The following is a 26,625-nucleotide window of genomic DNA, read 5'->3' on the forward strand; positions in this document are numbered from 1 at the left end:
CGCTTGTCGTGCCACTCGCCGCCACCTGCCGCGCCCGCTGCCGCCGCCGCTTGCTGCGCTGCCCGCCGCCGATGCCGCCCCACCCCGTCGGAGCCCCGAGCCGCCGGAGTCCGGCGAGGTAGCCGCACCGTTCGCCGCTGATTTTCCGAAGAAAACCGATCAGATTTTTTTAAAACACTAGCTTTTTTATTTTATTAGATTGGTTTTATCAGTTCCTTTATTTAGCGAGCGTTCACTCGTTCATTCGGTTTAACGGACGAGTTCACCATTTAGTTTCAGATAACGAACATTTGTTTGTTTATCTGTTCGTCAGTTTTCTCTTTTTCTTGGATTTTCCGCGATTATTTCTGATCGCGATTTCTGATCCGATTTTTGTTTTAGTTTAACTTTTCGATCATCTATCGGAATCAGGCGATTCAAGCGCCTAATGTTTCGTCTCGAAACACTCTTTTCGTTTAACCAACTCAAACAAATTTTTGCTTCTGTAAAATTTGACATAGGTCCAGATTAGTAATCGAAGCTTGTTTTATTTCGCCATTTGACTTTCGTTGTTTCGTTCGATTTGTTTCTTTTTGCAAACCGGAGTTCTTAAGTTGAGCCGTCTGGTTAGATCTCTTATTTGAGTTCTACATGTGCATTAGATGAGTACTTATTGTATGCTTGTTTGTTTGTTTGTGTTACAGTACCCGGAGTGCGTCGCTTGCTACTTCGAATCCCTAGGTTTCACGGATCATCACCAAGGCAAATAACACTTTGATCATACCTCTTACTACCCAGTTTTATTGCATTAGGTCAATCCTTAAACAATTACATGGTTAGGATCTGAATAAATTGTGGGTTGGGAAGTAGATGAGGTAGCACCTATTACCTGTTTTATTATCAAACCCTGGGAGTTACTTCTACATTTTCTTATGCCATGTTATGCTTGTAGACGTGGATTGGGTTTGAGTGTATCTATGACAGATGTGGGAATGTTAATTAATGGTTCAACTTAAGGTGGCAACTTAAATACACATCTGGGTGGATTGAGGCACCTGGGTATTCTAGAAATTGCCTGTTTTCTTTATGGACCGCCACCCAGGCTCAAAGGGATCATGAGATTATTCATACTAGAAACTTCCGTGTGCAGCCACAAGCTACTATGGGCTCTAGCATAGTTCATTAAGTCGTGCGAACTCTTAAAGTGGTAGACTAGCGGATGTAGGGGAAAGTTGGTGTAATGGTCTACACGATCATAAGGTGCTAGCGCTTCTGAAGGACTATGTCTCAGTCATCCGTTTCTCAAACACCATGTAGTGCGAGAATTCCAACGAAGGAGATCGAGTCTTGTGGGGAAAATTGCGCAAACCTCTGCAGAGTGTATAAACTAATCATGATTAGTCGTGTCCCCGGTTATGGACGTCTTGAGTATCTAGTACTTGGATTATCATGTGAATCTCATCATGTGACTTTAATTAATTTTCTTGGGTTTTAATGATGATGTTTAATTGGGATTGAGAGGGTTTCTACGCTCTCAATGTTTAACAACTACCATGATAGTTAAATAAAACTTATTCCTTTGTAGTAGGGAAAAATTGGCTTTACCCAAAACTGTAACCATAGAGCTTTCCACCAGCCAGATATGCATGTAGTGATAGCATTTTTCTGTTCTTGCTCTACCGTGTTACTTTGCCAGCATATTCCATGTGATGACCCGTTTTTGGGCTGCAACGTTCATGTTGCAGACTTTTCAGACGACGAGTAAGGAGCCTTAGGTCGTGGTTCTATACTCAGTGATGCCGTTGGAGTTGATGGACTCACTTATCTTCCAAGCCTTCCGTTGTTATCGTTATTAGATGGCCTTAAGCCATATTATTTGAAATAAGTTCTCTTTTGAGATACTCGATGTAATAAGTGTGTGATTGCTACTCTGTTATAAATCCTTCAAGTACTGTGCGTGTCAGCATTACTGATCCAGGGATGACACTGATGCACAGAGATCAGACTGTTTGAGGTCTGGTCGCTACAATATCATATTGGTATCATAGCATCCCTTGTGTCGCAAGATTGTTCCCGTATATACCCAATTGCTATCTTGGTTTGTGCAGTTCGCATTGTGGCCATACACAAAAAAATAAATCTTTTAAGCAAAAGAGACAGAGCAAAGAAGCTTGTAAGCAAGTGCCATAACATCATACCACATTGCATATAAGATTATCATATCCGATCATCTTGGATCACACCACCGGAACATACATACATAGCATACTTCGGATAGAAAGCTCATACATTTTTCATCTTATAGGTTGTGCACAAGTGTCGTATCCGCCTATTGAGCAATCGTGCTAGCGTCTCTCTTGAGTTGTGCAACACGAGCGTTATCTGTGGATTCCACATTTTGTGCTCATTCCTTGGTTGCACGACCCCATTTATCTATCCATGCGTGTGTTTACGTGTACCACATATTGTTATTGGTCTACTGGTTTCACTTGGGAATTTGTGAATCTCTTTCAACATTATTGACTCTTGCTAACATTTTGCATCAAATTTTTGTGCCACTATCCTCACCGAGCTCCACCATAAGCCTTATTTCTGTAGGTGTGAAAAATTGACAAGAATTGGTACCAATTGTGCTATTTCCTTGTTACATCATTGAGTGATCATTGATCCATCTTCAACATCGGTCAAGGTACATTTGGTATAAGTTTTTCTCTTTCTACCACTCATATTTTCTCGAGTCTTGTGATGGATAGGCAAGGCATTTCATCTTCGATCTTCTACGACAACGACAAATGCAAGGCGCACAATCAATATTGAGCGAGCGCATTGTGAACCTCTTCATCGAAATTCGTCACTCTGAAGCAAGGAAAAGGGACTACATCAAGAACAAGCATTCCGCACAAAAGGAGGAGCAGGATGCAAGGATGAAGGAGATTCAGACTTTGTTGGCCAAACGTTCTTCCCTTTCATCATCTTCAAGGCGGCAGCGAGCAAGTCAATCATCTTCAGAGCACCCAAGTGACGCAAGCGCAAGTCATCCACTTCCACATCTCCATGGCGACCACCATCATGTTCGTGATCCACATCGTCATGAAGGGAAAGTCTCCTCCAAGCATCATGTGCACGACGACGATGAACAACATCTACTACGAGCTCACGCACGAGAACGACACCATCATCATGATGTTGCTCCACAAGCGCAAATGCACAAGTCCTAACAAGCCCTACTTCATGCCAAGTACAAACATCATGAGCACAAGAGAAGACCGCTAGTCGAGCACCACCAAGACGGAGCTACGGCTACAACAACCACTTCGGCATCTTCGCCTTTGGACGTACGATATCTTCTCCTACTTCCTGTGAGTTCGCCTACATCGACATCATCAAGTACAAGGTGACCACCTACGAGCGAGGGCGACCCTTCCACCTTCGGAGGCCCCTCAAGGAAGATGGCCGAGCATGGGACATTCGCTTCGGTCATGGAGAGGAGCTACGAGGTGCCACATCATATGGGCCTCCTACAACAAGACGGCGACAAGAAGGTCGAGCAAGGGCCATCCCCTTCGACCACGGCGACGAGCACGAGCCTCTTCAACAACATGAAGATGGCGCCTGTATTGGACTCATACTCCGAGTCAAGCTCTGCGACTGCACATGAGACCTTATCTTTGGTGTTAGAGGAGAGTGATGATGTGCCATCTTCGGCCTTCATCCACGGCTACGACTACGACATGATTGAGCATGGAGACATTTGCACCAACATCTCTCCGACACCGACATGTGACGAGATGCCCCAATTGCCATGTGAGGAGAGCCACCACCCCATGAGTGATATGAGTGACTCCACCATATCTACAATTGAGTGCATTTCCTATTAGGGGATGAGTGTGACCACCACTAGCCCTACACTTGAGAGCATGCCACACATCCTATGTGAGGTTGAGAGCCATTTGAGTGACTCCACCAACCATATGAGTGAGTGCATCCAAGAGGGAGTGAGTGAGCCACAACACTTAGTGAGTGAGGAAGTTGAGACGGCATGTGAGGCCACTTTGATTTCTAATGACTTAACATATACTCCTAGTGTGTTTTCTTCTTTGGTGCTTGGTCTCCTACATGACGACACGCCTATTCTCGATGAGTCCATACCTCCAATGGAGACAACGATGGCCATGGTGGAAGAAGATGCACCCCCACATGGTTCCATCAAGTTGAAGATGACCACGACTTGGTCTTCGACACCTCACCTACAACACATGAGCGATGCTCCAAAGGTAACATAGGTGATGGTGCTTCTCTTGTCCCACTAGTGGACTATTTTACGAATGATTGGTTGCATGATGTTGAACACCTATTCCCGTGATTCATGCTAGTGTGACTTCCTCATGTCATGACTTACCTATTTACAATGAATATGATGACGAGCATGTTGAGTTGCCTAGTTGTGATGTCATGCTCAATAGGATATCATGTGAAAATTCTATGGGTCACTTCATATTTGACAATCCATTAAACTTGTCATATGCTATGAGTGAGATCTCCCATATTGCATCATTTCAATCTCAACATAGTAACTATGCATGTCCCATTAAAATAAATCCCATTTTCACTTATGGCATAGATGACAAGATGATGGTCATTGGCTTTTTTTCATCTGATGATATTCCATGCTTCCTTTACATGATGTCGGTATTCTGGGAATGGGGGTCCCCAGACTTGCCTGCCTACGGCCTGCGGCGTGGCTCAAGTGGGGGCCCAGTGCGGCCCAGCTTCATCAGCTCAAGCTCAAGACCCTCGCAAGGGGCCAAGCCTTGCGGGGCGGACGACAGGAGGCTTCCTCAGGAGCAGCCTCATCAGGCAGGCTCGCGAGGAGGCGGCCAGATCAAGGCAGGGGTGCCTCGTGATGAGCCCGTGACGCAAGCCATGACAATCGAGATTAGGTGGGTGCCGGCCTACACAGTGTCCTTGTTTCCCCTTCGGTGCAATGTGAGAAAGCACAGGCCAAGGCATCGGGCAAAGGTTACCATTCCGGTGCAACGAGACCAAGACCAGCAGAGCGGCAGGACGGAGGTCACCGTGGAGCCCAAGACGGCGTCATCACCAGTGCTTTTGGCAGCCGAAGACCACCTTTGGTCAGGGTAACTTGTACTAGATGTTCCCCTTCAAAATGGCCAATTGTTGGTGCCCTTCCCGCTCATTATTTGGGAAGAGGACCAGGGCCTCTATAAATAGGACTAGCCCCCGAAGAGCAGAAAAGGGGGGGAGTGAGAGAAAAAAGAGAGAGAGAAGAGAAAGAGAGAGAGAGATCCAGACCGAGTAGAACACACCGCACCAGCTCAAGAACACCTCTCCAGAGGCCGTTCTTCCCCCTGTATTGTTCATCATCAGCCCCTGAGACAATCCACCACACCACACACTGGAGTAGGGTATTACACCACATCGGTGGCCCAAACCAGTATAAACCTCGTGTCCTTTGTGTGTTCTTCTTTCCAGCCTAGACTTCTTGCGAGCCATAGAAGCGCGAGTCGGTAGGGGAAAGATCTCCATGCGCACCCCAGAGTTCGAACCTTAAGGGTCTGCCGGAACCCGAAATCCGACATTTGGCGCGCCAGGTAGGGGTGCGACGGAATCTTTCTTCCGCTGTTCGCGTGTGATCTTCCGTCGTGTCCATGGATGATGCTCGTCGGGCTCTCACCAAGCACCAGGCTGCTCTCGCCACCCGCGTCGCCCAGACGGCGCCCGTCGGCGGACGCCCTCGCCGTTCCTCGTTGCCTGCCGCCAACGCCGCCACCGGCCCGACGGGGAACGAGCAGCAGGCCTCGTCCCAGCATCCTTCGGTGCGGCGGGAGGGCCGCACCGCAACCCCGTCACTGACACCAGCCAGTTCATCGTCCCATGCCCGTCGTGCCCCCACGGACGCGCACGCCGCGCTGCTCCTGGCAAGAGAGCCCCTGGACTACCGCCCCGTCGGTGACCTCTATGAGGACTGGCTCGCCCGCATCACCAAGCTCATCAGTGCCGCAGGGGGCTCTCCTTTGCCGTCCTTCTCACTGCCTCGCCCTTCATTCCACGCAGGGGGCGAGGATCAGGAGGTGCCTCCACCACCTTCTCCCCAAGAAGGCGCACAGCCCCAGGGCGAGACCCTCCATGTCCGGCGCCTGCGTGGCAAGAAGGGAGCTGCCAAGAGATCCCTCGTCCCCAAGAAGGTGCTCGCACGCTCCCAGCACCGGCACGCCAAGATCGCGTCCCTGTGCCTCCACACCGACACCCCACGCTGCTCCAAGCGGCGGCGCATAGTAATCACTAGTAGCAGGCCCAACACCAGCAAAGGGCGCCAGTGGCCACAGTAGGCTGCCGCGCCTTCACCCCCGAGCTATGCGGTGTCACATGGCCAGGCAAGTTCAAGCCTGATCTGCCCCCTCGCTACGATGGCATGGCGGACCCCGCAGAATTCCTACAGCTCTACGAGTTGGGCATTGAAGCCGCCAACGGAGACGAAAAGTCATGGCGAACTGGTTTCTCATGGCGCTCAAGGACGGCGCCCGCACCTGGCTCCTGAACCTGGATCCCAACACGATCTCCTCCTGGGACGAGATGCGCACTCGCTTCATCGCCAACTTCCAGGGCAATCGCGACCGGCCCCCGGCCATAAGCGACCTGCGCCGCATCAAGCAACAGCGAGGGGAAACCCTGCAGAAATACATCTAGCGCTTCAACAATGCTCGCCTCAAGATCCCCAGGGTGACTAAGGAAGCCATTATCTCAGCCTTCTCCCATGGCGTGCGCGACATCAAGATGAAGGAGGAGCTGACAATCCATGAAGACCTGTTCACATCCCTGGAGCTGTTCAACTTGGCGACCAAGTGCGCCAGGGCTGAGGATGGGCGCCTCTCCCTCCTCGAGCTCCTGGCTGCCGACCCAGAAGAGAAAAAGCCCAAGGCCAAAGACGTGAAGCGTAAGGGAGCTGCCGTGCTCGCAGCGGAACCAGACACCAAGCGAGGCAGGGATCAGCCTGAGTCATCCAAGGGCAGCCGATATTGTGTGTACCACGACCTCCACACGCACAACACCAACGAATGCCAAGAGCTTAGGGTCGTGCGAGATGGGCGTATCGGCCGACGCCCCGAGCACAACGACAGGGGCTATGGCCGAGGAGTAGGAAGAGGTGGAGGACGATGGGAAGACCGTGGCCCTCGCCAAGGGTGGTGTGACCGACCTCGCGAGGATCGCTGGTAGGACCAGCCTTGCGAGGGAGGCTGGAGGGATCAGCCTCGTGAGGATCGCCCGCACGGCAACGCAGGCCTCCCTCCTCTACCTCCACCACCAAGAAGGAATGAAGACCAACATCAAGACGAGGGGGCTGGGGGCTTCCAGGAGCCGCACACAATCGCTTGCATCTTGGGTGGCGCCCAGGCCCCAGCATCACAGCGCATCTTCAAGCAGTTTGCTCGCGAGGTGAATGCAGTCCTCCCCAAGCTTGAGGCCACGCGTCCTCTTAGGTGGTCTGCGTGCGCCATCACGTTTAGCTCAGCGGATCAGCTCAAGTGCGCGGCAACGGCCAGAGTCCTCTCGATGCTTTGCTCCCCAGTCATCAGAAATGTGCAGGTCACCAGGACCCTCATTGATGGCGGAGCAGGACTCAACGTTCTGTCCATCGAGACGTTCGACAATCTCCAAGTGTCGTATGATCAGCTCCAGCCGGCCAAGCCTTTCTGAGGAGTCACTGATGGTTCCACTATTCCGATAGGGCAAGTTCGCCTGCCGGTCACCTTCGGGCAGCACAACAACTACCGCACCGAGCTCATCGACTTCGACGTCGCCCACATTCGCTTGCCATACAACGCCATCCTCGGGTACCCAGCCCTAGCCAAGTTCATGGCAGTGACTCACTATGGCTACAATGTCCTCAAGATGCCAGGAAGCGGTGGAGTCATCACCATACCCTGTGAGGAAAGGGGCGCGGTGTGTTCACTTGAGCGTGCGTTCCAAGCCGCGGCAATCGAAGACCCAGATCACAGGAGCGGAAGACTTCCCGAGGTGACCCTGAAGAAGAAGAAGGCTTCGCCTGACCCAAGCCATAAGGAGGCAGGCGCCTCCGGAGGCCTTGCATCAGCATTTGCGCCCGTTCAGGGAGCGCCACCCTCTGTCGCATAGGAAAGCGCATCCGGCGCCCTCCTCAGGCAGGGCTCGTTGGCTCTTTCATGGAGAGCCACCGACTTTGCCAAGGTCATGAGGGAGGCGCTCGGGCTCCACTTGGAGGAGTGCTTCCAGGCATGTTTCCCTCAGGAAGGTACAAGGCAAGGAAGACCAAACCCTCAGGAGTTCATCGCAGGAAACACCCAAGAGCTACAGGAGTCGAGAGTCATGCGCGGCAGCCGCCACTTGCCTGCCGTGGCCCCAGATCCTGGCGAGGATGGTGGGCTGCGCGTCTGCATCGAAGTGCCAGGGCTCAACCAAGCAGTGTCTCAGGAGCGCCTCTGGCCTTCGCGCGTGGGGCGTTGCGAGGGTCCACCTCACAACTACGTTTTCATGCCTTTCGGCCTGCCGAACGCGATCGCCGCTCATCAGCGCCTACTGAGGAGCATTCTGGAGGCTCATGAGGTCAGGCATTGTACGGTCCTGGAAGAGGTGGAGATGGCCCTCGAAGACCTACCCGTGCCCCCGGAGCCTCCTGAGGCTCCTAGGCCTGGGGGCTCATGAGGGTCGATGTCTTCACCGCGTGTCGCCCACTTCTTCGGGATCACTTCATCTTCAACGGCATCAGGTGAAATCTTTCAAGTTCCATTTTTAGCTGGGAGAGCCCACAGGGCCGCGTCATTCCCAGGTCGCGTGGGTCCGTCCCTACGGCATGCATCCGTTTTGCTTACGCTCTTTACCTACCTTGTAGGGGGCGCCCCTCGGGCTGCATCATCCCCAACCTGCTCGGGCCTGGCCCAGCGGCGTTTGCTTTTCCCGCATCTACTTGAAATGAATTTGCTCCTCCGCGCTTAATCTGGTTCCCATGATCGTCATCTACTGCTTATCGCGGACTTCTCCGCTCTCATGCAAAGCGCTTGCATGTTAAAAGGGGGGTACCTAAGCATCGCGACTCATGGGCTCCTACTGGCTCTCCAGCCCTCACCCCCTGGCCTTGACCCACGGCATCGCGACCTGTCATACCAGCGGCGGCTGAGCTCGCTCGGGGGCCAGGACCTGAGGACGTAGAGCATTTGCATTCTAACCACCCTGCAGGAACACACCATTGATAAAGGCCTAGAGCCAGGCGCAACCCGCCTCGAGGTAGGGCCTCGTGAGTCCCGCGCTTGCTCACGAGTGCCCAGATACACCTCTTCTAGCCCTACCGTGTCGGCCACGTGTCAGGGTGGGGCTGTACACGCCCCGGGGGCTCCTCCCAGAGGGGAGCCCCCCCTCCCACGTACCAGTGGAAGCACCATGCTCCGTGCTGGCTGACGACACTACCGAGGAGCGGCTATGCCCGTACACATACGGAAGCGCTATGCTTCACGCTGGTGATAAACAACTGAGGGCGGCCCACGGCCGTACCAACCTCAGGGAGCCTGGAGCTCAGCGTCTGGCACCATCGCAACGCCTCCCCTCGGGAGTGCCGCGCGAGGGGGCCGGACACGGGGGCTACGCCCGGGCCATGCCCGAGCGCACGCCACCCAGCCAGGTCCCTCGGACCTGGTCGTCGCGCGCCCGTCCCTGAGTGGAGCCAATGTATGAAAACCCATTTGAACGTCAAGGGGGATAACTTGCCACGTAGCCCCTCACTCCTTAGTCTCATCCTGGTTTCCTGTCGGGGCTAACGGAGGTTGAGGTATGCGCGGGGCCGGGCCCTGCCGACGCAGAACGACCAATCCACTCCTTTACCCCCCCCTTCCCTACTTGTTGCTCGCGCGTCAAGGGGGACTCCTGAGCATCGCGACTCAGGAGCATAACTTGCCACATAGCCCCTCACTCCTTAGTCCCGTCCTGGTTTCCGGTCGGAGCTAATGGCGGTTGAGGTATGCGCGGGGCCGGGCCGTGCCGACGTAGAGCGCAAGCAAATAGGAGGGAAAAAAGCAAATTCCAGGGAATTTAAAGCAAATATTACAAGCCATTGATTGTTTCACGACGCCAAACACAAGTCTAAACGCCTCCGCGAGGCATGGTTCATGTTGCAGGAGTAAAAACAGGACAGAAGCCGTGAAGGGATCACTCTCCAGTGGCGCCGCCGCCTGTGGTGGAGTCACGCTGGGCGACTCCACCTCCTGAGGCCGCGGAGCTGGCGGCACCGCGCCCGGGCAAGGTACTGAAGGCGCGGAACCACCCCAGCAAAGCCTCGGCTCGGCCTTTCACGGCCTCAGCGGCAGCGGCGGCAAGGTTGCCGCTCACGGGTTCTAGTAGGCTGTCGAAGTCGACGTTGGGGTCGCGCAGGTAGACGTGGCTGAGGACATGCGTCAGTGCTGCAGAAGACAGGGCACGCGCCTCGGCCTCGGCCCCATGGCCGAGGCTGTCTGCGACATCTTCAAGCGCACAGACCAGGAAGGGAAGCAGCTCGGCGGGGCCGTCCTCCGCACCAGCCAACGGCTCCTCCAAGCCACCCTCGTAAAGCGTCTTCAGCGTGGCGCAAGCTTTCTTCTCCAACTGCGCGAAGGCCACCCGATCCTTGGCCTGCACCTTCACCTTGGCGTCTAGCTTGGTCCTCTCCGCCTTCAGCGATCGCTCCAGCTTCTCCAACCGGCTGCAGCGGTCATCAAGCTTGGCGCCCCAGTCCTTGATGGAAGCCTCCCGAGCCTTCATCTCCTTCTCCTTCTCCTGGCGGCCGCGGACCTCCTTGGCGAGCTCGTCACGCAGGCCTTGCAGCTTGACCTCCAGCGCCTTGCAGCGGCCCTAGGCAGCTGCGGCATCGCCCAGGGCAGCGTCGCGAGCGGCCTTGGCTTGGTTGGCGGCTGCTTCTCCCCATCAGAGGCCGACATGGCCTGGCTCAGCGCTGCTCGGACAGAGGCGGCGGAGCGGGCCCAGCCAGAAGCTAGCTCTAGGTGCCCAGCCACTAGGCGAGGGTCCACGCTCAGAAGATCCTCCCGCAGCTGGCTCAGTTTGTTGGCGACCCGGTCCAGGACGGCGGCAGAGGGATCAAAAGAGATGGGAACCAATGGAGCGGGTGGAGAGGACGGCAGCGTGATCACAGCTTGGCAGGAAGGAACCCCATGGGCCTTGGCTACCCCAGCTGCAGCATCGAGCGCAGCCGCCTCCAGGGTCAGCGGGGCCACGGGGGCTGACGCCTTGCCAAAGCATCCCAGTTGGCCTCGCGAAGACGATCGGGAAGGGGAGGCGCGAGCCTCGCCGTCTCCTTCCCCAGTAGATGAAGGTGCCACCCCAGCAGATGGACTTGCCCCAAGCAGGGCCGCAGAACCCCCTCTCAACCTCTTCGTTGCAGGTGCCATCCTGGCAAAAGAGTGCAGACGTCAAGCCTCAGCGGCAGAAACCAAGCGAAGCACGAATTGAGCACTTACTGGTCATGGTTCGCGGACTCAAGCAGCTTCTGGCCAAACTTGAAGCCCAAGAGCCTGCAGCTGGGGTCAGCCTTGGGAGGCCCGGAAGCAGAAGGCATGTCAGGAGGGCTGGAGCTGGCCTTAGACCGCCCGGGGACCAGAGCAGACCCTGGGAGAACCGGCCCCGACCTGCCCTTCCTTGTGACCAAGGGAGAGTCCTCCCCTCCTCGCCTGGTGCCAGCCTCGTCGTTGTCCGGCATGGAGCGGAGGGCCCGGGACCTCCGCCGAGGGAAGGAATCCCCCGACTCCTCGCCAGTCGCCTCAGAGTCAGACTCTTCCTCCTCCGCCTCTTCTTCCCCCTCACTCCGGCTGGAGCTGCCGGAGGACACCTCCACCATCGCCAGCACCGCCAGATCCTCGGGAGCTTCCGCAGGCACCAGCCCCTCACCATTGAAGGTGGGCATGGTGTTCACCACCTGCTCGCAGTCGTCACGAAGGAACAGGGGGACGGGGGCGCCCATCGGGCTCCCCACGTCTCCCCCAACCAAGGAGTGGAGGGCCACGACCAGATCCTCGTCAGTCAGGGCCTTGGAGCTTAGGCGCAGGGCGGCGTTCGCTTCCCCAAGCCTCCATAATGGGAGCGAGTGCTCCTGGAGTGGAGCCACCCGGTGCTCCAAGAACTCCCTCAGGAGTGTAGCCCCGGTCAGCTTCGCCGCCCCAAGCTGCCTGGCCTCAGGTCCACGTTCATCCTCTTCAGCACCGCCTTCGCACGGGGGTCGATGAGCTCCGCGCGGGACCATGCGTCAACGGCCTTGGGCTGCCCCGTAGGCAACACCAGTCGGGGGTGGAGGCGCCCGACGTCCACCATGACCCACTTGCTTCGGAAGCCTTCAATTCTCTTCCCAGGCTTCGAGATAGCATTGGAGTTGGAGTATGCGATAAATCTCGCGCATGCGGAGACATGGGCACGAGAAACCCGGAGAGAAAAATAGTAGCGCAACAAGGCCACCGAGGGCTTCACCCCAGCGTGAGCCTCGGAATAGTAAGCAAAAATCGCCACGAGAAGAACAGAGTTGGGGTGGAGATGCAGTGCTTGCAAGTTGTATTGGCGGAGAACAACAAAGAAGAACTTGGAGAAAGGAGGCACCAGACCGGCGATGATGGCGCTCACAAAGAACGGATAGAAGGTGCTCCCCTTTCCCTCAGGCTGGTCGGAGCCGGCCTTGAGCACAGTCGCCCCCTTGCTGCCCTGCGCGACCGTCATCAGGCGCGTGAGGGCGAGGTTCTTCTCCGACAATTTCGGGGGATCCAGAGCCGGCGAGTACCAGGCCTCGATTGGGGACTAACGAGGTGACATAGCGTGCCGGATGGGAAGGATTGAGAAAGATCTGGAGGATTTCGGGAGCAGGAAGGAGAAGAGCGAGAAAGGGGATCTGGGGCAAGGCGAACGAGAACAAAGCAAGTAAACCTGGCCTGGGCACCTATTTGTCAGATGGACAGTTGCCGAGGTGTCGTGGGGAAGCGCAGACACCCACGTCCAATCAATCGCCACACGGCGCCCAAGGCCACAGGCTATTGGGGCCCGCGGCACTTCGCGCTTGCCCCTTCGCTTCTCTCCTAAGCCAAGCCCGGGCGCACCTTGGGTTCGGGGGCTACTATCAGTGTTCTGTGAACGGGGGTCCCCAGATTTGCCTACCTGCGGCCTGCGGCGTGGCTTGAGTGGGGGCCTAGTGCGGCCCAGCTTCATCAGCTCAAGCTCAAGACCCTCGCAAGGGGCCAAGCCTTGCGGGGCGGACGACAGGAGGCTTCCTTAGGAGCAGCCTCATCAGGCAGGCTCGTGAGGAGGCAGAGAGATCAAGGCAGGGGTGCCTCGCGAGGAGCCCGTGACACAAGCCATGACGATCGAGATTAGGCGGGCGCCAGGCGGGCACTGACCTGTGCAGTGTCCTTGTTTCCCCTTCGGTGCAAAGGGAGCAAGCACAGGCCAAGGCATCGGGCAATGGTTACCATTCTGGTGCAACGAGACCAAGACCAGTAGAGCGGCAGGACGGAGGACACTGTGGAGCCCCAGACGGCGTCATCACCAGTGCTTTTGGCAGCCGAAGACCACCTTTGGTCAGGATAACTTGTACTAGATGTTCCCCTTCAAAATGGCCAATTGTTGGTGCCCTTCCCGCTCATTATTTGGGAAGAGGACCAGGGCCTCTATAAATAGGACTAGCCCCCGAAGAGGAGAGAATGGGGGAGTGAGAGAAAAAAGAGAGAGAGAAGAGAAAGAGAGATCCAGACCGAGTAGAACACACCGCACCAGCTCAAGAACACCTCTCGCGAGGCTGTTCTTCCCCCTGTATTGTTCATCATCAGCCCCTGAGGCAATCCACCACACCACACACTGGAGTAGGGTATTACACCACATCGGTGGCCCGAACCAGTATAAACCTCGTGTCCTTTGAGTGTTCTTCTTTCCAGCCTAGACTTCTTGCGAGCCATAGAAGCGCGAGTCGGTAGGGGAAAGATCTCCGTGCACACCCAGAGTTCGAACCTTAAGGGTCTGCCGGAACCTGAAATCTGACACATGATTTGCGCAATTCATCTACTATGCCGTGCCATGATCACATAGAACCAAATGTGCTTTGTTTTGGATGTTGTCAATATTCTCAATGTGATGTTTCCATCAATTCTCATGAGGAGACCCCCATAGTTTCCTCATACATATTAGGAAATTTTGATGCATTCCATACTTTGCGTGATTCTCATAATTGCTTGCACCGTATGCATTCCATGAATAACAATGCTCTACATATTTCTTGTGATGCATTACACAATTTGAGTCTCCATTATGCTATACATAACAACAAACCAATCATGATGGATGACATGTTGCTATATCACGCATCTCAATTATTTCAGCATTGGCTATTTTGCGCTAACCAACACAAGCACGTGCGCATCATGATGGATGATGTGTACATATACCACGCACACACAATTTTCCCTTTGTCTTTGTTTTGTGTAGGTACTCACGTCTACTCGTCAACCTCTCAATCCCAAGAGTTGAAGAAACGAGCTCTTGAGAGCAAGGACGATTTGGGACCCCGTGGACTATCCTTACCACCATTCCCTTTGCGCAAGGACGGCGCGCATCTCTTTTACTTGGATCTCACACGGCTATGGGCTATATATCACTTGTTACCTTATGCCCATACTATCATGTTCACTTTGCATGTTATGCCTATTTCTATGTCTTTGCCATGCAATTGTGACCCTTGCTTGCATCTACCCATGATTCACCATTATGCCACTCCTATGTATTTGCATGCTTGGTGGAGAACATTGTTGCTATTGCCATGTTTATCATGTGCCTCATGCTGTTGATGCTATTTTGCTCAAATCTTGCCTTCATGCTTGTGATATGTCACATGCATTATTCATGCCCACTATTTGCACACATGACATGCTTGCCATGATTCCTTCTAGTACGTTTCATCTTCGCACTACTAGCTTGCTTGACTTGATCACTGAGATTGCTTGTTTTGTCGCATCACCCATGTTCCGTTCTTACTCGCTTTCTTGGGTTGATGACATATATGCTCTTCCCTCTTACATGATTTATCTTGACCATTGTCTCTTGTCTCCATTAGTGGCATCTCTCATATCAACTTGTATTGAGTGCCAACTTGCTATGCTTATTTATCTTGGAGACTTGGACATCTTACTTGTGATGCATGCTTGCTTGATTGAGCCTATTGTATTTGGTTGTTCTCGCATCATATGCCTCCATACTATGAAATTCTCCCTTGTCCTTTCTTATGATGAGCATGATTCATACACTTGTTGGGTATCTTACCACATGAATGATAGGTTTTTCACTTTCGCTAAACTCATTTGTTTTTCCGAGTGTTTGTCATGTACTTTCGTTTTGAAGGATTCACAAGGTGGTACCATCATGAGACAACTTGTTCATGTGAAGGCATACACGATGTGCGACACCAACATTTTTGACATTGTCATAAAGGTGAACTCCTTCCTTTTGAGCCATCATCAAATACGCATATTCAATGGCTCACTCTTTCATTGTTGTTTCCTTCTTGTTGTCTACATGATACATCTCGCGAAAAGAGGAGCGACATTGAAGATTGGCTCTATGGACCTTCACATTGAGGAGCGCTCGGACTCATGCCACGACATCGAGCATTGGTACACCAACACCTCCATATTTGTTTATTGTGCTCAAACATGTCATGCTCGATGGACATATCATACACATGATAAATTTGCATCTTATGCATGGTTTGACTCACATTATGATTGCCTTGTTGCATCTTGTATTCCCATGTCATCCATGATATATGAGCTTGTTCATTTCCTTAGCAAATTTGTTGTGATCTTCCTTGATGACATATTCTTACATCATCATCAAATTGCCCGACATCATTTGCATGATCACATAGTCACATTGAGCACCAATTACCATGTTCATGCTTTTGATAAACCGTCTCACTATGACATCATTTTGCATCATGGTTACATTCATCATATTCACAACACATTTGTGTGCATTTTGAATGCTTTTGCTCACATGAATGCTTTGCATCTCATTCCATATCATCTTGCTAAGCTTCATGCGCTTTGTCACGAAGAATCTTGCCTCACGGACTCATTCTTACATGATGGACACTTTGTGTGCACTAACCATTCTATTTCCGAGTGTCATTTGTTTTTGCTCTTTTTGCATGTATATTCCTCCAGCGACACCTTGGAGTACTTGGATTGCGCCATGACTTCCACTTCGTCCAACTACAAGTTTGTCCACGACAACCATTTCCATGGTGATGAGGATCACGATCCAAGGTAGGATATTTCCCAAGGGGGGGGGGAGATGATGCGGAGCATCCCATGTTCATCCCCATGTACAATCTGACTACTCTTGAAACCCCAAGAGGACATGCGATGAGACCTCGAACATACGCCATCGGACATGAGGTGAACTCGCTCCACTCCGAATTGTCACTTTCCACATGTGAGACATGGCTACTACCTCAAACAGGTGTGCTATGCATGACCAGGAGCAAAGAGGAAGACCATGGACAAGGCGGTGAGGACACCAAGCACGAGGAACAAGAGGAGGAGCTGCCCGGAGGCTACAGCCGTCGGACGACTGGTCCTTACCGGACGTCCGGCCCCCCTCCAGCGAATGGACGTCCGAACGTCACACGAAATCCGGAGCCTGAAGCCGGAGCCAAACGAGCGGACATTCGACGCCACCGGACGACCGGCCACTTCCGGAAATCCTGTACTTCAGCGACCGAGCCAGAATCTACGGAAGCCCAAGGATCCCCGGACGTCCGGACCTCCGCTAGCCTCTGGACAACCGACACCTTACGGACGTCCGGTCCCTGGCTGTGTCCAGTTGCGGGTTGAGGCCCATGTACCCCTTCACTTCCCCCCTTTTGTACTACGACCATAAATAGACCTCTCCCTCCTCCTAGCTAGGGTTAGCAAAGTAGTAGCTCATTTAGATATAGAGGTTTGCTCATCCACATCGTATCTACTCCTTGAGAGAGACCGCGGCCCCTCTTCGGAGAAGATCCCCTTAGATTCAAGACCTCCTCACGGAGAAGACCATCAAGACCGCCTTTGGAGAAGAACCGGTTACCATGTATCGTCCTTTGTTGATCGTGGATCTTGTATCTCCTTTTGTGTTTCGAGAATCTAACATATGTGTGATCACTCTAGTTGGTTTTAGTGTTTCTCTTGTGTTTCCCCTCGTGTTTACCCTCGTGATTCCCCTCGTGTTCATCGTGGGATCCACTCCTTTCATGAAAGATCGGCCACATAGGGTTCCACCCTAAATCAGACAAAAACAAGATATATCATGTGAGAGGCATGAACATATATGTCATCAACCCAAGAAAGTGAGTAAGAGTGGAACCTGGGTGATGCGACAAAGCAAGCAATCATATTGATCATGTGGTGCAAGCTAGTAGTGCAAAGATGTAACGTACTAGAGGTAATCATCTCAATCATGTCATGTGTGCAAATAGTGGGCATGAATAATTCACACGACATAGCACAAGCATGAAAGCAAGATATGAGGAAGGTATCACCATTGTATTGGCAAGAGGTCATATGGAAATAGCAATGGAACATCATGGCTCTCCCAACACAACAAGCATCAATATCATGGGGCACAAAGAAATCATAGAAATAGCTACAAGGATCTCCACCAAGCATGCAAGTACACATAGGAGTAGCATAATGGTGAATCATGGGTAGATGCAAGCAAGGGTCACAATTGCATGGCAAAATCATGTAATGCTAAATGAACAAGATACAATGGGCATAAAGTAACAAGTGACATATAGCCCATAGCCGTGTGAGAGCCAAGTAGAAGAGATGCGCGTAGTTCTTGCGCGAATGGAACAGTGGTACTGGTAGTCCACGGTATCCCAAATCGTCGCTGCTCTCAAGAGCTCGTTTCGTCAACTCATGGGATTGAGAGGTTAACAAGTATACGTGAGTACCTATACAAAACAAAGGCAAAGGAAAAATTGTATGATGCGGAGCATCCCAAGGTCATCCCCATGGACCTATCATCATCTCACGAAGTGCATAGTGGACCCATGACACGAGCACGTGCAAGAGCTCTCGAAACCGAGGTGACATCACTCCTCTCACAATTCCACTTCAATGCACATGAGACATGGCTACTAGATCAAACGGAGACATTGTGCATACTCGGGTATCAAGGAGTTAGCCATGGAGACGCTAAGGAGCAAGGAGAATCCGAGGAAGAAGATGGACGTGAAGACAGAGAAGAAGAAGGGCTAAGTCAGCAGAAGCCCGAACGATCCGGCCCTAGGCCAGACGATCCGGCTAACCCACCAGAGAGCACCCGAAGCGTCACCCTGAATCTGGATCATCCGGACCCAGTCCCGGATCATCCGGACATACCCGGACGTCCGGACCAGGACCCGGACATCCGGACCTCCCGCAGCCCCGACACTGACCCGGGTCATCCAGACCCCCGAAGCCCGGATCATCCAGACTAGCACCTGGATTGTCCGGACAGTGCCTGCGTGCATGATGTTGGGCCGAGGCCCATGTACCCCTTCCCCCCCTTTGCCTATATAAACGACTCCTCCACCACTTTTCTAGGGTTAGCATTGGTTTAGCTCATATTTAGAGATAGAGCATTGCTCATCCACATCGGATCTACTCCACGAGAGATACCACGACCCCTCTTCGGAGAAGATCCCTTTAGATTCAAGACCCCTCTAGGGGAAGATCCCCTTATGGATTCAAGACCTCCTGACAGAGAAGACAGGCTACCTTTGTATCGTCCTTAGTTGTCCGTGGATCATGTGATCTCTTCTGTACTCGAGGATCTAGCACATGCGTGACTATTTCGTGTTGGTTTAGTGATTCTCTCGTGTTTTCCCTTGTGCTTCCCCTCGTTTTCCCCTCGCATTCTTCATGTTCTTCGTGGGATCCTCTCCTTTTGTGAATGATCGTCCGATTAGGGTTCTACCCTACATCATCTTGGTATCTAGAGCCACGTTGATCACGATTTCAGAGCCTCCCCATTGTGTTTCTAGCTTGATTTTGTTGTTTTTCGTCCTAATTCGAAAATCCCCACAAAATAGCCCCAAAAAAATTCTTGTGATTTGTGAGTTTTGATGATGATTTGTTAGTTTTGGTCCATGAATTTGTTGTGTTGCAAGTGAATCTTACCTTCCCCCACCATCTCCACCTCGCAATCCATCCAAAAATCCGCGAAATCATCGAATTTGACACCATTTTCAATTTCATCCCGAGCCATCCCCGAGCGCAGTTGACCTGCCCGGATCATCCAACCCTGACCCGGATCATCCGTATTCGCCCGGATCATCCGGCTCCTAGCCCGGATTATCCGGCTTCCGCTGACGAAACTGCATTTCCTGCAATTTTGTTACACCGCCGCCTACACCTCCGCATACCCTCCCTTGAACACCACCACCTGACTTCCGCCAACCCTTTCGATACATCCACCACTTGACCGCTACCGACTCCGACACTTTTTGCCGCTTTTGGTTTTGAGAGTTTGAGTTGTGGTTCATCGTTTCCTAGGGTGTTTAGGCGAACTAGGAAAGGTTCGACATCGATATCACTGCCGCTCATCTTTGCCACGGACGTGTCATCAACAACGACCATCATGGTAACCTCATCTTGGGTTCATGTCACCCTCAACCGTAGGCAAGGACGGTAACTTCGATGACATCTTTGTCCACCCCTTGCCATTACATTGATAACCACCATAGCCTTATCTTTGTGCGTAGCTTACCCATTGAGACCAGCCATTGAGTATTACCGGCAACATAACTTGTGCACATTAGTGATCATACTTCCCATAGCATACATACATCATTGGTGCATATCTTGGTATCGTCTCTTGTGTCACAAAGTTGTCATCGCATACACAATTGCTATCTTGGTTCAGGAAGCATTGCATGAGAAAAGATCTCAACACACAAAGAGCCAAACAAGCTTTTAAGAAAAAGGGAAAGATAAGCAAAGAGCTTATAAGCAAGAACCATAGCATCATACAACATTAAGATTGTCATACTAGATCATCTTGGATAATTTCATCAAAACACCATACATAGAGCATACTTGGGATAGAAGTCATTGCATTTTTGCTTAGTAGGTTGTGCACAAGTTCGTATCCGCCTATTGTGCAATCGTGCTAGCGTCTCTCTAGTGTTGTGCAACACGAGCATTTTCGTGGGTTCCACATTTTGGCTCATCCTTGGTTGCACAACCCCACTTATCTGTTTCCGTGTACCTTACATTGCTTGGTCTACTTGTTGCATTTGCGAATTTGCGAATCTTTTCCAACATTGTTGAACCTTGCTTACTTTCACATTAAATTTTGTGCCACCATCCTAACCAAGCTCCACCATAAGCTTTTACGTGTGTAGGTGTGAGAAACCCACAAGAATTGGTACCAATTGTGCTAATTCCTTCTTCCACATTGGAGCGATCATTGATCCACCTTCAACTTCGGTCAAGGTACATTTGGTATACATTCTTCTCTTTCTACCACTCACATTTTTCTCTTGGAATGATGGATAGGCCAAGTACTTCTACCAACCCACTCTTCATTGAGCACGACGACGACATGAACTCCTACGTCACCAAGAGCCACCTCTTTGGTGCACAAAGTGCTCTGCATCAAGAGCAACAAGCCATGACTGACCGCATCGACAACCTCGCCACCGACTTGCGACTCTCCGAGCAACGTATGAGGGACTACTTCGACCACAAGCTAGACGATCACAAGGAAGAGAATGACGCAAGGATGGACGAAAATCGCGCTTTTTTGCTAAACCGCTCTTCTTCCACTTCGTCTTCATTAAGGACTCGCTCAAGTCAACACTCCGACTTCACCCTCTCCGGCTCAAGTACACTGACATCGAACACTCTACGTCGTGCCGCGTGCAACGATCGTCAAGCAAGCCTCAATCCTCTGTGCGACACCAACTCTCAAGAGCACCGACAACGCCAAACCCAAGAGGCTTTTGCGCTGGCACGAGAACGGCAACACCAACATGAAGAGGAAGAGCGAGCGTGTCTACACCAAGAAGCACAAGATGCCGAGGCACAACGTCAAGCGCAACGATTGCGAGATGCCCAAGCACTTAAGGTGCAACAAGCCCTCCAAAATTCAAGTCGATCTGTAGCCAACCGAGGCCGACAAGCTTGTGAACATGAAGAAGAACATTGCAAAGAAGCTCACGAACGAAGATTTCAAGCTCCCGTGCATCATCAAGTTCCTCAAGTTCCTCCTCGAGCACGACAAGCCCCTCCACAAGCTCCTCAATGACATCAAGTCCACCAAGAGCGTGAAGACAATGGGAATCATCCACGACAAGAGCAACATGAGGTTGAAAACCCTCCTCGCCAAGAGCACAACGAGTTTAACAATCATCAACAACATGGGCGTCATCATCCCCGACCCCAACACAATGAAGAGCAATGCTACGGCAAGCTAATGTTCACAATGCCCAAGTTCAATGGAAGCAACAATCCCGATGAGTATCTTTCATGGGCATTGAAGGTTGACAAAATCTTCCACTTGCACAACTAAGAAGAAGAGAAGAAGATCGCGATGGCATCCCTTGAGTTCCAAGACTATGTCCTCATTTGGTGGGAACAAGTCATCGAGCGCCGAGAGGCAAGAGGTGAACCACCCATCACTATGTGGGCGCAAATGAAGGATGTCATGAGAGCACGCTTTATGCCGACCTACTACAATCGCGACCTCTTCAAGAATCTCCAACTACTCAAGCAAGGAACTAAGAGCGTTGAAGAGTACTACAAGGATATGGAGATTGCCATGATACGAGCCAATGTCACGGAAGATGATGAGCAAACTATGGCACGTTTCTTGAATGGACTCAATCACCCTATAAAGAAGATTGCCAACCACCGGAACATACCACATTGCATATAAGATTGTCATATCCGATCATCTTGGATCATACCACCGGAACATCATACATATATAGCATACTTGGGATAGAAAGTCGATACATTTTGCATCTTATAGGTTGTCCACAAGTGTTGTATCCGCCTATAGAGCAATCGTGCTAGCTTCTCTCTTGAGTTGTGCAACACGAGCGTTTTCCGTGGATTCCACATTTTGTGCTCATCCTTGGTTGCACGACCCCAGTTATCTATCCGTGTGTGTGTTTCCGTGTGCCACATATTGCTATTGGTCTACTTCTTTCACTTGCAAATTTGTGAATCTCTTTCAACATTATTGACTCTTGCTAACATTTTGCATCAAATTTTTGTGCCACTATCCTCAGCGAGCTCCACCATAAGCCTTATTTGTGTAGGTGTGAGAAACCGACAAGAATTGATCCATCTTCAACATCGGTCAAGGTACATTTGGTATAGCTCTTCTCTTTCTCCCACTCATATTGGCTGGAGTCTTGTGATGGATAGGCAAGGCATTTCATCTTTGGTCTACAACAACAACGACGAGTTCAATGCCACGAACACCTCCATTGACGCCAAGATGCAAGCACAAATGGAGGAGATCAAAGCCCTCATCAAGTCGTACAAGTGATCTTCCTCATCTTCGACAAGACGCTCAAGAGCACATGCCTCCGAGCTACCATCTCCGGCAAGATCACATCGGCATCGATACCATCACCAAAAAGAACGTGAACGTCAAGAGCTCAACACCAACAACCGCTCAACGACTTCACCATCTCTCTTGGCATCTTCGCCAAGCGTCTTCAAGGCATCTTTGCCTATGGACATATGGCATCTTCGCCAACAAGCACCTCAAGACTACGCTCAAGAGAAGCTCCCCAAGCTCAAGTCCGCGACTTCCACGAGCTACTATGACCTCGACACCGACCACAAGATTCCTTTCTATGGAACTCAAGAACCCGAGGAGTATCTCGAGTGGGAGTGCCTAATGGACGACTACCTCAAGTTACATCAAGTCCCTCCCGAAGATCAAGTGAAGTGCGCCACAAGGAACTTCCACGACTACGTGTTCACATGGTGCCTTCACACACCTTCGGAGAGCTACAACATGAGTTGGCCCAAGAAGAAGAGAGCTTTGTAGCGAGAGTTCGTGCCTCCAACCTACATAGAACAACTTCAACGCCAATTGGAGAACACCATCCAAGGATCCAAGTCCATCGATGAGTACTTCAAGGAGATGAAGAAAGCCTTGCGACTAGCCAGCATGGACGACCCCATTTCGATGAAGTTCCACTTCACGATGGGATTGCACAACGACATCTCCAAGACTCTCTTCCTCGAGAACTACAAGTCCCTTGACGACTACTACATTGGTGCTCTCAAGGCGGAACAAGAACTCATGAAGTCCAAGGCTTCTCCACCCCAAGCACACTTCTCAAAGACCAAGCTCCAAGAAGGCGAGCATGAGGATAGTACCACAAAGATCTCCAAGCCCGCCGAGTTCCAAGACGATGCTCCCAAGTTCGACTTCACCGCCATCCCTCTTTGTGGCATTGATGATGTCGAGTCTACTTTGACTCTTTTTCAAGATGGTGCGGCGACGACTACGACTACGAAGACCATCAAGGACCAAGCTTTGGAGGCGAGTGACCTGGTGACGAGCAAGGATGATGCTTCCATCTTAGGAGGCGAGAGTGATGATGTGCCATCTTCAGCCTTCATCCACGGCGACAACAACGAGATGGTTGAGCATGGGATTTTCCCTTTGACCACGGCAATGTATGATGACTTGAGTGACTTGTGCCACCATATTGAGAGTGAGAGTGACTTCACCACTAGCCCCATATATGATGTGTTACCGCAATTCCCATGTGAGGAGAGCCACAACCCCCACCACTTCAGTGAGATGAGTGACTCCACCATATGTGAGTTTGAGTGCACCTATTTGAGGGACTGAGTGAACCACCACATAGAGAGAGTGAGATAGTTGATAGGTCATGTGAGGCCACTTTCAACACTAACGACTTGACCTCTACCTCTATTGTGTCTTCTCATTTGGTGCTAGGTCCCTTATATGATGACACGCCGATGCTCGACGACTTGGTAATATCTTTGGACCAGACGATGGCCATGGTGGAATATGATGCACCCCCCACATGGTTCCATCAAGATGATGATGACCACCATTTGGTCTTTCCCACCTCACCTACACCACATGAGTGGAATGACAAATGTAACATAGGTGAAAGGTGATGCTCTTGTCCCACTAGTGGAAATTCTTGACATTGATTGCTTGCATGAGGTTGATCAACCTATTACCATGCTTCATGCTAGTGCGACTTCCCATTGCGATGATTTACCCATTTATGATGAGTATGATGATTGCCATGTGGGGTCTATTAGTTGTGATGCCATGTTACATAGGATTTCTTATGCTAATTCTCTCGGTCACATTATGTTTGCCAATCCGCTTGACTTGTCATATGCTATGCATGAGATCAATCATATGTCATATTTGCAATCTCTTCATAGTGACTATGCACATGCTATTAAAATAAACCCAATTTGCACATATGGCATAGATGACAAGCCTATGGTTATTGCCATTTGTTTCTCTTGTGATGATATTGACATGCTACCTTTGCATCATTTATCTCATATGCCATGCCATAACCACCTAGCTTTGGATATGCATTGTTTTGGAAGTTATCCATTTTCTCCATATGAAGTTTCCGATATTGCTCATGAGAAGACCCCCATAGTTTCCTCATACATTTTAGGAGATTTTGATTCATCCCATTCATTGCATGATCCCAATACTTGTGTGCACAATATGCTCCCCGTGAATAACAATGCTATTGTTGTGCCTTATACTTGTATGCTCAATTTGCATCCCCATCGTGTTATACACAATAACTATTCTTTCATGATGGATGACATGTTCTTATACCATGCATCAAATTTCTTTGAGCGATGCTTACCTTGTACTAACTCCCATCTGCACATACACATCATGATGGATGATGTGTACATTTACCACACACACAATCTCTTTTGTTTGTGTCTCTTTTGTGTAGGTACCCACGAATACTTGTCAACCTCACAATCCCATGAGTTGACAAAATGAGCTCTAGAGAGCAATGATGACTTGGGATCCCATGGATTGCCTTTCCCACCGCTCTCTTCACGCGAAGTCTTCATGCATTCCTTCTACATGACCCTCACTTGGCTATGGGTTATTGTCCATTACATATTATATGCCCATCTTGCCATGTTCACTTTGCATGATATGCTCGTTACTATGCCCCTGTCATGCATTCATGACCCATGCTTTCCATTACACATGATGATTGATTCTCATACTTGTATGTGTATTTGCAAGCTTGGTGGAGATATTGCTTGTTATTGCCATGTTTGCTTTGTACACCATGCCTATGATGATACTTTCATCTTGCTTTGTGTTCGTGCTTGCGATATGTCATGTGCATTGCCTATGACTATTATTTTCTCACATGACATGATTGCCATGATTTCCTCTAGTATGTTGCATCATTGCACTACTAGCTTGCACGACTTGATTCCTAAGATTGCTTGCCTTGTTGAATCACCGATGATTCACACTTGCTCATTTCATGCGGTGGATGACAACCATCTACATGCTTTGCACATGATTGTTGTTGCTTCTTGTCATATATCTCCATATGTTTCCTCTATCATCCTAGATGATTTGACATGTATTGAGTGAAACAATGCCCCTAGTCTTGATAATGAGTTTGCTCCCATAGCATTCTCACATATGATTGGAGATTTTGATAATTTTTTTGTGAACCATGCTTGTCTTGCCTCTTTGCACCATAGACCTAGTGCCATGAATATAGAAATTGTTGCATCATATTATTCATGAACTTGTGCTACTAATGGTTATGTGCAAGAGCGGAGAACCATCACGATGGATGATCTATTTATCTACAATGCGCATACATTCTTTGTTTTGTTGTCTGCATGTGTAGGTTACTTGGACTTCGTCTCGACTTCCACGTCACGTGAGTTGACAATCTGAGCTCTTGAGAGCGAGCCACCTTCTACCACGACGCTTCTACATCATACTTGCTTGTGCTTCGGCATTGTGAAGGACGCACAAGGACATGCTTTCAAGGTGATATCATTCTCTTTTGATAATCCCAAAACCATGAGCATGAATATTGTGGATCATACTACTTGTGTTGCTTGCACCTTGAGACTTGGATCACTTGATTACACACTTGTTAGAGATCTTGCTTCGACTTGCCATTTTCAGCATTGCATGCATGATGATATATATGCCTTGTGTTTTGCATCCAATTCTTGGATTACTTGCTCCTCTCACATGTTTGGTTGCAACAATGTCGTTTCTTCACATATGCCATGTCCCATTGATTGCTACATGCTTGCCTTGATTGCCTCACACATGATGAACAATTGCTCTTTCTATTGTGTTGACTGCCACACTATCTTCACTACACCCTATGCATGTTATGCTTGGATTGTCTTGCACTTGACCCATGTGTTTAGACACTTCATATATTTTGGTGTTGTGAATGATTCCTATGCCTACCATAGACCTTTCATTGAGCGCTTTGCCCATCTTTGCTATGAACTTGAGGTAGATGCTTCTTCTCTTGTCACTCATATTTGCATCACTACCTCA

Source organism: Triticum dicoccoides, chromosome 5A (genome assembly GCF_002162155.2).
Source record: "Triticum dicoccoides isolate Atlit2015 ecotype Zavitan chromosome 5A, WEW_v2.0, whole genome shotgun sequence".
NCBI classification, from domain to species: Eukaryota; Viridiplantae; Streptophyta; class Magnoliopsida; order Poales; family Poaceae; genus Triticum; species Triticum dicoccoides.